Genomic DNA, 12,645 nt, shown 5'->3' on the forward strand with positions numbered 1-12,645 from the left:
TAGCCTTATTAGATATTTAAAACATTCTCCATATAAGTATTGCTTCATGTTCTCTATGTAAGTAATTTGTTTTTTTAATCTTGTTCATGAGTTTCACTGAACTTTCTTATTAGATTTAATAATTCTTTTTTAATGTTTTAAGGCAGATAATAGTTCCATAAATAATGACAATTTTATTTCTTCTATTTAAAAGTTTACTACTTTTTTTTTTCTTTTGTTATACTCTTGTCCAGGACTTCCAGGACCATATTAAGCATTAATAGTGACAATGAGCATACTAATCTCATTCTCAATTTTAACGAGAATGTACTTAAGGTCTTTTGCTAGTAGTGTACTATAAATTTTTGGTACATGACTTCTATAAAGTGAAGAAAGTTTCCTTCTAATCATAGTTTCCTAGGATTCTTTTCCAATGTTTTAAATATGTACTAAATTCCATCAAGTGCTTTTTTTCTGAATCAAATGAAATAATACCCTCTCTTTTTTCCTTTTGGTCTATTAATGTAGTAAATTAAGGTATTTTCTAACTTTTATCATCTTCATGTTCCTGGAATAAGCCATACTTGGCCATTATTTATTACATATAAGCACATTTTTGGATTCAGTTAGCTAAAAGTCAAAATCCTTAAAATGGCCTACAAGAGCCTATAGTCCTTGCTCACTCTTCTCCCCTCTATGCCTCACCCCATTATATCTCTGACTTATTTCCTTCAACTTCCCTCATGCACTTATGTAGATCCAGTCATTCTGTCCTACTTGCTATTCCTCCAAATGGCCAGACACATTCCCACATCAATGCCTTTGCACTTGCAGTTCCTTCTGCCTAGAAAGAACTTTCTTTGATATTCAAATGGGTCACTCCCTCTCCAACTTCACGTCTTCACACAATTTTTCATCTTCTCAGTGAGGCCTATCCTGGCATTCCTGTCTAAAATTCCAGCCCACTCACTCCAACATTCTCTATCCCCTTTCTTTGCTATATTTTACTGTCTTCATTGTATTTATTTTCTTTATTCTTGGTGTTCTGGCATTTCTATTGTCACTAATTAGGGAGAGACTGCCCTCCCAGAGGTAGCCAATTCTAAGGGATAGCAAAAGGCTTTTCAGTGAGCACAACTTTCATAAGCAAACTAACCAATCCAGAGTCCGCAGCCCTAACCATCTCCTTTATCGAGCTCTTATGTACCTAGGCCTCTCCCCTCAATCAACCCAGGGTCAGGTCCAAGTCAGCTAGGGACAGACCTTATGCCGCAAAGCCCACCTGCATTATACAAACTAGACAATCCAAAGGTGTTTACCCTGCCCTACCTCACCTTTCCCTCTGAAACCCCAATAAAGGTTGTAGCCTATGACTGACTGTCTCTCAGCCCTTCTGCCCACTGACTTCCCTTGGTGCCCTTACATGTGGCCCAGCATGGTGTGCCGTGTCTCCTGTTTTCAGTATCTGTGAGCAGAAATTTACTCTATGGGAATCACTTCACGTCTGTGTGTCGTAACATACCTGATTAAAACAAATCTCAAGTTCAAATGTTAAGGCATTTACTTCTTATGTCTTCTCACTTCGTACGAAACATACTATACAGTTTATTTATTTACACTGTTTATTGCACGTCGTCCCTAATTAGAATACAAGTTTCATAAAGCAGGAATTTATTTTTGTTGTTTTTTTTTTTTAACTTCTGTATCTCCATTATTGAGAACATTCCCCAGTAAATTCTGGGTCCTCAATAAATGTTTATGAAATGAATGAATGAAATACCAATGAATAAAATGAATCTAATATTTTCCTTTCAAGTAAGGAAAATGAGAAGCAATTAATGTTGGCATATTGATATAGTTTTTGTCAGTTTATGCATTTTTGTTTACAGCTGACTTAGTATTTCCATCTGACAACAGTCATTTGCATGTTTGCTGAGCAGCTCCTTGCTCTGTATCAGACTTTGTGCTGGATATTGGGCAGGCAAGGATGACCAAAATAAACACTATTCTTGTCTGGAGGCAGTTTTCAGCCTTCAAATTTTAAATCTCCTGTTTATTATATTATGGGCAATCCCCCATGTTTCAAAATAAATAAGATTTCCATGAAAATTAATTTTAATAGTTGTACAACAAAAGATTTAAAGCAATCTTCCATGCATTACATGGGGCCGGCAGACTTGCTTTGTTTATAGACATAAAGTTTAAATTAGTTGCCAGTAATGTAAAAGTTGATTGAGTTAACATTAACTAATCCAGATTTCCAGCTGCTGAAAAAAAATAGGAAATTATAGAAAAAAGCACCTGGATCCTCTCAAAAAACTTATTGATACTTAGAGCTGAATGGCAGCCTCTAATGTAGATCAAGTATTGGTTTGTCTGTAAGGTTTTCTTTCATCTCCCTGTTTTTCTCACTTATATTAACTGACTGGTCTCTGTTCATTTTGACTTTGTGACCTCTGTATAGAATATTCTATTATATGGATGCATCATAATTTTCTTAGCTGTTTCCCCAAGGTTAAACAATTAGGTTATTGCTAAATTTTCACTGTTATAAGCAACAGATAAATCTCTATCTCTATGTCAGATTATTTCCTTAGGGTAGATTTTTCTAAAAGGGAAATGACCAAGTCAGGGGGTAGGGATATTTTACTTGCTTTTCAAAAAGAGTACGTAATTTTCTACTCTCAGTTATGTATGAGGGTGCATATTTCAATGATGGCCTACTGAAGCTGCATTTTAAAATGTTTTCATTTTTACTAATAAGCAAAAATTGTATTTTAATTTAGATTTATTTGATCACCATTGAGATGAACCAGTCTGTATTTTATTGGCAGTTATGCAGCACTATTTGCAAAATTACTTTTATTTCAATTTACCATAATTTTGTGGTTGGTATGAGCTTTTTCTCTATTAATTATGTTAAGATTTCTGTGGCTTATTTACTATACATTTTTGTTATTAATTTGTAACTTTATGACTTCTTTGATAAGCTATTTACTTTTTAACATTCAAATCAGGATATTTTTATTTTTTAATTTTTTTCTATTGCTTTTAACTTTACTGTATCCTTTATTCTGTAGAGGTAAATTAAATAGCCATATATACATTATACTTTTCATGACTGATTTTAAATATTTTGCTTTTTATTACTTATTATTATTTTGATATAAGGTATCTAAATTTTTGTGTTGTACTGTCAATTTTAATTGTTTTGCTTTTTTTTTTTTACTAGCATCACAATCAATATTCTGAAATATATTTACTAAATAAATCTCTTTCATGCCAATATATATACCTTATTTACTGTGTATTAACTTCTTGTGTACATTAGCAACTGTATCTAAGTGGTATTATTTTGTTTCATAAATCCTCTCAATGCTTATGACATTTCATTATTAAAACTTTGTAAGATACTTTAATGGCCATATCCTGTTAAATATAAATCCTTAAGAGTTCATTTTTTAAACATAGCCATTCTCATTTGTCTCTAATTTTTCTGGAGTAGAATTAGAATTATACTTTCAAGTCCCAAAATATCTTCTAAGTGATATTATGTCATATAAATACATTTAAAAATAATTAACATTCTAAGAATAATATTGACACATAATTTTTGATCTTTCAAAAAATGATAGTCCCTTCACTTTTTAACATTTCTGTGACATATTTTTTACACTTTTTTTTTCCATAAAAGTCTAGCACACATTGGCTGCAACTATTTTTAACTATTTTATATTTTGTTGCTATTTTGACACAATTATTTTCTATTACATTTTCTACTGATTTATTTTTGGTATTTAAGGACAATTTAATATATTTGTTGATATTTACATATGCTTCTGAATCTTTTTCAACCCTCCCAATTGACTCAATAAATGTTATATATTCAACATTATAGTCTCTAATATTTTATCTTCCAATTATAATTTTTATTTTGATTACATTAGCTATTGTTTTGGTTATAATTGCCAGAACATTAAAAATATTAATGAAGCCACGTGTGGTGGCATGCAGCTGTAGTCCCAGCTACTTGGGAGTCTAAGGCAGGAGGATTCCTTGAGCCCAGGAATTTAAACCTGTAGTTCACTATGATCACTACGATCATGGCTGACTGGCCACTGCATTCCAGCTTGAGCAACATAGCAAGATCCTGTCTCTCTCTATATTATATATATGTGTATATATATAAACAATATTTCATATCTTTGCCTTCATTGTGGCTTTATTGAAATTATCACTAATGTTTTACCTTCAAGTATGATATTGCCTATTGATTTGCCAAAATCTTCATCAGGCTAATTAATTCAATTATTTTATGATTGATTAATTATTTTTATATGGAATTAGAGTTAAATTTAAACCACTCTCTTTTCTGGAATCTCTCGAGATAATAGAATTTTGAAAATTGTATTAGATGATGTTATTTATTATGCTTTAAAGATAATATATTTTTGCATTTCTATAGTTCAGAATGAATTACTCTTTTGCTCTGCTATTAGGATTTTATTAGTACATTTAAAGATATTTATAAGTGACATCACATAGAATTTTTCTTGTTCACCTTATGTGTTTAAGCTTTGGGGTTAGATTACAACTGGATTTATATCAGTCCCTTTCTCTCTGTCAGGGTTGGTCTCATTGAGAAGGTAACAGATGAGCAACAACGTGAAGAAAGTGAGTGGGGGAGCCATGCAGCTACTGGGGGAAACCAATCAAGGCGGAGTGAACAGCTAGTGCAGAGCCATAAATTAATGAGTTTTTTCAATATGCCAGGCTTGGTGTTATATCCAGGGGTTTAAAGAGGAATAAAATGTTAACCCTAACCTTGAATCTACCAATGAAAGTATATTGATCTGCTATAGTAAGACAGCTACTATGAGAGAGAGAATCACATAATGCTTTTGGAGGCTATAAGAAAGGATTCTAACCCAGTCTGGAGGAAATCTGGGAAGAAATCCTGCTGGAGACATTGCTTCATATGGGTAGAGTGAGTAGGACCTACCCAGGTAAAGGAGCAAGATCTGTGTGAGAATAAAATACATATAGGCAACTTAAACCAGTCAAGCATCATGTGAGTAAATACCGCAAGTGAGTGGTAATGAGAGTTGAGATGGTGTGTTAGACTGTTTTCATGCTGTTGATAAAGACATACCTGAAACTGGGAAGGAAAAGAAGTTTAATGGACTTACAGTTCTGCGTAGCTAGGGAGGCCTCACAATCATGGCAGAAGGCAAGGAGGAGCAAGCCTTGTCTTAATGGATGGTGGCATTGCAAAGAGAAGAGAGAATGAGAGCCAAGTGAAACGAGTTTCCCCTTATCAAGCCATCAGATCTCGTGAGACTTGTTCACTATCATGAGAATGGTATGGGGGAAACCACCCCCATGTTTCAATTATCTCCCACTGGGTCCCTCCCACAATGCATGGGAATTATGAGAGTACAATTCAAGATGAGATTTGGGTGGGGACAGAGCCATACCATATCATTCTGCCCCAGATCCCCTCCCAAATCTCATGTCCTCACATTTCAAAACCAATCGTGCCTTCCCAATCATCCCCTAAACTCATTTCAGCATTAACTCAAAAGTCCACAGTCCAAAGTCTCATCTGAGACAAGGCAAGTCCCTTCTGCCTATAATCCTGTAAAATCAAAAGCAAGTTAGTTACTTCCTAGATACAATGGGGGTACAGGCATTGGGTAGATACAGCCATTCCAAATGGGAGGAATTGACCAAAATAAAGGGGTCACAGGCCCCATACAAGTCCAAAACCTAGCAGCACAGTGAAATCTTAAAGGTCCAAAATGATCTCCTTTGACTCCACGTCTCATATCCAGGTAACACTGATGCAGGAGGTGCATTCCCATGGTCTTGGGCAGCTCCACCCCTGGGGTTTTGCAAGGTACAGACTCCCTACCGGGTGCTTTCACTGGCTGGCATTGAGTGTCTGCAGCTTTTCCAGGTAGACAAGGCAAGCTCTCCATGGATCTATCATTCTGGGGTCTGGAGGATGGTGGCCCTCTTCTCACAGCTCCACTAGGTGGTAACACAGCAGGGACTCTGTGTGGGGGCTCCCACCCCACATTTCTCTTCTGCACTGCCCCACCAGAGGTTCTCCATGAGGACCCTGCCCCTACAGCAAACTTCTGCCTGGGCATCCAGGTGTTTCCATATATCTTCTAAAATCTAGGTGGAAGTTTCCAAAACTCAATTCTTGACTTCTGTGCATTCAATGGCTCAACACCACGTGGAAGCTGCCAAGGCTTGAAGCTTACACCCTCTGAAGCTGTGGCCCAAGCTCTACATTGGCCCCTTTCAGCCATGGCTGGAGAGATTGGGACACAGGGCACATGAAGCCAAGTCCCTAGGCTTCACACAGCACGGGGACCCAGGGCCTGACACATGAAACCATTTTTTCTTCCTAGGCCTCCAAGCCCATGATGGGAGGGGCTGTTGTGAAGACCTCTGACAAGTGCTGGAGACATTTTCCCCATTGTCTTGAGGATTAACATTCAGCTTGTTACTTATGCAAATTTCTGCAGCCTGCTTGAATTTCTCGTCAGAAAATGGGATTTTCTTTTCTATCATATTGTTAGGCTGCAAACTTTCCAAACTTTTATGCTCTGCTTCCCTTATAAAACTGAATGCCTTTAACAGCATCCAAGACACCTCTTAAAGGTTTTGCTGCTTCAAAATTTCTTCCACCAGATACCCTAAATCATCTCCCTCAAGTTCAAAGTTCCACAAATCTCTATGGCAGGGGCAAAATGCCACCAGTCTCTTTGCTAAAACATAACAAGAGTCACCTTTGCTCCAGTTCCCAACAAGTTCCTCATCTCCATCTGAGACCACCACAGCCTGGACTTTATTATTATATCACTATAAGAATTTTTGACAAAGCCATTCAACAAGTCTCTAGGAAGTTCTAAACATTCCTGCATTTCCTGTCTTCTTCTGAGCCCTTCTGTTCCAACCTCTGCCTGTTATGCAGTTCCAAAGTTGCTTCCACATTTTTGGGTATCTTTTCAGCAACACCCTACTCTGCTGGTACCAATTTACTGTGTTAGCCTGTTTTCACAGTTGATAAAGACATACCCAAGACTGAGAAGAAAAAGAAGTTTAATGGACTTACAGTTCCACATGGCTATCACAAATCATGGCAGAAGGCAAGGAGGAGCAAGTCATGTCTTACATGGATGGCAGCAGGCAAAAAGAAGAGAGAATGAGAGCCAAGTGAAATGGGTTTTCCCTTTTCAAACCATCAGATCTTGTGAGACTTACTCACTACCATGAGAACAGTATGGGGGAAATTGCCCCATGATTCAATTATCTACCACCAGGTCCCTCCCACAATGCATGGGATTTATGGGAGTACAATTCAAGATGAGATTTGGGTGAGGACAAAGAGTCAAACCATATCAGATGGGAAAGCTTGGAGGGGTCAAACCGTGTTGCAGTGTCAGAAGTTTGTTATCTCTGTGTGCCAGTAAGAAGCTATTTAAAGGCTTAAGGCAGAGGAAAAAAACACATTTTGTTTTAGAAGAGTAATTGGCTATCACATGTAAATGACATTGACCTTGAATGGAGCAAAACTGAAAGCAAAGAGGTCACTTAAGATTTTTGTTGATCATCTGAACAAAGACTGAAACAGAACTGAACAAAGACGACAGAGGAGAAGATGTGATGGGTGGATTTGACAGCTGTTTGTAACTAAAATAGGCAAGCTTTGGTAACTGACTAAAGGAAGAAGGAAGGATAGCTTAGAGTCTGGACTAATTCCTAAATTTCTGGATTGTATGACTAAGTAAAAGATGATGTATTCTGCAATCAGTTCCCTCTCACAGAAGGAATGCTAAAAAGGTGCAAGTTAGGGAGAAATGATAAAAGAATAAACATATCAATCAAAGATTTAACGTCAAAGACACTAGTTTCAAGCTCCCAAATGTGTTGTGTATATGTGTGTTTTAATTTCCTTTCTTCAAAAGTAGTGTACATTTTTTATGATATATTAGATCTGAGAGTCTGCTTTATTCTGCACTTGAAACCTAATACATGTATGTGTATTTCTAATAAAGTCTAAATATACCCAGGGGGCTTGTTTATTAATTGAATTTCCTGAGGCATAATTCATTCCCTTGAGGTGCTAATAACCTGATAATTTCAGATCTTTAATGCTTAGATGTATTAATGAGAACAAATAACTTTGTAAAAACTACTATTCATATTTGTCTTTTAACTTTTATTATAATATGAATTTCTTTCATTATCCCCTACCATTCACATACAAACTTTTCTATTTTAGGAAGCCTTCAACAATGACCTTTTGTTGTGTTAACATTCAAAAGACAATCTTATCATATCTAAAACTGTCACCTCAAACGCATTGCTTCTAGTAGGGAGAAATTTGCTCCTAATTTTTGAGAGGTTAAATGAAGCCAGAAGGCTCCTGTGTCCTCTTATCGACCTCCCCTCCAGGGTGTTCTCTCAATCTTCCCACTGGGTGAATCAGTGCTACCCATTATGTGAGCCCTCAGATGTGAAAAAGGCAGCAGCTTCTTTAAAGCAGGGGAGGCTGGGTGAAGCTGCCCTTTAGCACAATGGGGGACAAATTGCCTAGAGAAGGGGCATGAGCTGAGTCTGCCAGGTCTCATGGCACCCAAAGCACAGCACAGCCCCCACCCAGAGGAAGAACGGCTCCTGAGGATATGACAGAAGGGTCAATGTATTAGCATTCCTGCTACTATAAAAAGACATCTGAGGACTAGGTAATTTATAAAGAACATACATTTGTTTCTCACAGATCTGGAGACTGGGATGTCTGAGATCAAAGTGCCGACGAGTTCAGTGTCTGGAGTCTCTGCTTCCAAGATGACACCTTGAACTCCGTGTCCTCCAGAGACATTGAACAGTACCCTCGGATGGCAGAAGGGATGGAAAAGGGCAAAAGGGGGTCTAGCTTATTCTCTCTGGCCCTTTTATAAAGTTACTAATCCTATTCAAGTGGGTTCCACCTTCATGTCTTAATCACCTTGTGAAGAGTCCATTCATCTCTTAATACTATCACATTGATGACTCAGTTTCAACATGAATTTTGGAAGGATCACAAACATTCACACCATAGCAGTTTACATGACAAAAGAGTGAAAGGCATACAACAAGGGATGATGGGATGTAACCATGGACAAAGTTATCCTGAGTACAGCGGTGACAATAAGGGCTCTGAGAAAAATTCAAACTGTGTGACTCTTTGATATGTACATGTATCAGAAAATTCAAACGTGGTTTGAGTTTATTTAACTTGAAAAGTGATTAAATGCTGAAGGAAATTTACTGATAAGCGTTTGTATTAATCATGCAATTGTCACAGATCCATTCCAATGGATTTTTGTGCTATTGTTGTTGTTGTAGAGCATTATCTCTCTCTGGGTGCTTTTGGTGCACTTGATATTAAAACCAACTCTGAAATCATACCACCTTGGGTGATTTTAAACCTTTGTGATAGAGCATAAAATATCTGGGAACAGCAAAGTCAAGTCACACCTAAAACTTCTGCCTAAGATACTGACCACCCGCATAAAACTTCTCAGCTATATCACGTCCTTAGAAGTTCGGCTTAACTACACAAACTTATTTTATGATCAGAAAAGTGTGTGAAGTTTTATATCTGAAAGTCAAGATTCTTTTGAAAGCCAAGATTTTTAAAACTTGGAAATAGATGGATCCAAATATTGTGGCAACCTAAAAAATCCTATGCTTAAATCTTCAGATATCCACTGAAACTCCATGTGAATATAAAAACAGAAGATCTGGGAGACTGTAACAGCCCTGGTAACTAGAGAAATGGTCTCAGCCACAGGCCAGAAACTTTAAGGAACTCTTGCAATACAGAATGCAGATAAGGGGCAGACCAAAACACCTGATAACCTTTGAGAGGTTGGTTATTTGGTGCCCCTTCGATGCCATATTCTTTAATATCTGATAAGCATTTATATATAAAGGACATGAGGGGTTGTCTGAAAGGGGCAGGGGATTGGAGAGCTAACGAGGGGCAATATGGAGTCTTAGTCTCCCCGTCTTCAAACTTGAACATCCTGTCCAACAGTGAATAGGAGCTCCCGCCATGCCAGGACCTGTTGTGGTGATCTTGTCTGACATGAGTAGGTTCCTTGTGCACTTAATCCCTACTTCAACCAGATCATCGAAGTATTCTTTCTCAACATCCAGATTCATCTCCCCAAGGGAAATATGAGTAAATGCTGTTTTCTTTTTTTATTAAATGTTTTCAGTGATATTTTTGTCCCATAATGATGTATCTCTAGCCTTCTATAAAGCTTGATGACCCCCCAAATCCACCTCTGATTCAAATGACGCTAACTTGAAAGAAAAAAACGGATTTGTGCCTTACCTCCTGCTTGCAGATGGTAACTGGAAGAATACTGAACTGAAAGCTTTGTCATTCCTAATTTGTGGCAAGCATGCCTAGAAATGAGGTGGAGTGTGAGGAGGAAAGTGAGTGAGAGACATGTCAATCTCAACCGGCCCTGGGACATGCTACAGGTTTCCAAGGCTAGAGGAATCAGGGACCAGGACGGTACATACTGTATTTGTATATGGCACCAATAGAAGTGCCACAGTTGCCTTCAGGAAAGGGCAGCATGCCAGGGAAACAGGGTTGAGTTGCCTAATTCAGGGCTGCCAACACACAATGAAAGAAGGGTTCTGCGGAAAAATTTTCTGCTGCCAGATCAAGACAAACAAACAAAAATAAAAATACCTCTCTGATTCCTTCCTCTACCTCTACTTGTGGAACAAAAGCAAAGCCTATTAATAGTAAACATCTATTTTTATCCATATTTACTAAATGATTTTTTAAATGATCCCTTTATCTCTCATAAAACCCACCTCTAATCCCAATGCCAAAAACCAACCAACCAAACAGAAATACCACAAATCTTTCTCTATAAGAATGAACGAGTGACAAAAGAAAGGTCAGACATTGTAAAACTATGTTTAAGTTAATATTTGCAAATTATTCATCCGACAAAGGCCTAACATTCAGCATCTATAAGGAACATAAACGAATTTACAAGGGAAAAACAACCCCATTAAAATGTGGACAAAGGCTGGGAACGGTGGCTCCTGCCTGTAATCCCAGCACTTTGAGAGGCTGAGGGGGGCGGATCACGAGGTCAGGAGATCAAGACCATCCTGGCTAACATGGTGAAACCCTGTCTCTACTAAAAATACAAAAAATTAGCCGGTCATGGTGGCAGGCACATAGTCCAGCTACTCAGGGAACTGAGGCAGGAGAATCAATCACTTGAACCCGGGAGACGGAGGTTGCAGTGAGCAGAGATCGTGCCACTGCACTCCAGCCTGGGTGGCAGAGCGAGACTTCGTTTCAGGGAAAAAAAAAAAAAAGTGGACAAAGGACATGAACAGACACTTCTCAAAAAAAGACATACATTCTTCTAACAAACATATGAAAAAAAGCTCAGTATCACTGATCATTAGAGAAATGCAAATTAAAACCACAGTGAGATACCATCTTACACCAGTCAGATTGGCAATTATTAAAAAGTAAAAAAAAAATAACAGATGCTGGCGAGGTTGCAGAGATAAAAGATTACTTACATACTGTTGATGGAAGTGCAAATTAGTTCAATCATTGTGGAAAATAATATGGCGATTCCTCAAAGAGCTAAAAGCAGAACTACCATTCAACTCAGCAATCCCATTACTGGGTATACACCCAGAGGACTAGACACCATTCTACCATAAAGATACATGCATGTGGATTTTCATTGCAGCACTACTCACAATAACAAAGAAATGAAATCAATCTAAATGCCCATCAATGTCAGAATGGATAAAGAAAACGTGGTACATATACACCATGAAATATTATGCAGCCACAAAAAAGAACGAAATCATGTCTTTTATGGGAACGCGGATGAAGCTGGAGGCTATCATCATTAGCAAATTAACACAGGAAAAGAAACCCAAATACTGCATGTTCTCACTTATAAGTGGGAGCTATAAGTGAACACCATGAAGGAAATAACAGATACTGGGGTCCACTTGTGGGGGAAGAGAGGAGGGAGAGCAGCAGAAAAGATAACTATTAGGTACTGAGCTAAATACCTGGGTGATGAAATAATATGTACAACAAACCCCCGTGACCCATGCTTATCTATATAACAAACCTTCATATGTATCACCAAATCTAAAATAAAAGTTAAAAAAATAAAAACTATGTTTAATAAATAATTTAATGAATGGTGATTAAATTAATGTAAAGCTAATGAATCAAAGCAAATTTATTAGTACTATAAAAGAGATACTAGAATAAAAATGAGAAAAACTAGAGAAAAACCTGCAATTGGTATTCTCCCAAAATGAGAATAGAAATTAGTATAATCATTAGATGCTGTATCTGAAAAAGTTGAGCACAAAAAAGGAAAAAAATCAGAATTTAAAAATTTCTATAATTGTTACATGAAAATGGCTCTCAATTTAAAACTGTCATGAAGGCAATGAAAAACATTAAAATTCAATAAAATTTATTTATTAGTGAAAGGAGTAAGAAACACAAGACTTCCTAAAGAAACATATTTGATGGGAATGCCACAAAAACCTTAATCGGTGAAGGCAGAGAAAAGCACAAGG

Source organism: Papio anubis, chromosome 2, assembly GCF_008728515.1.
Source record: "Papio anubis isolate 15944 chromosome 2, Panubis1.0, whole genome shotgun sequence".
Taxonomy (NCBI): domain Eukaryota; kingdom Metazoa; phylum Chordata; class Mammalia; order Primates; family Cercopithecidae; genus Papio; species Papio anubis.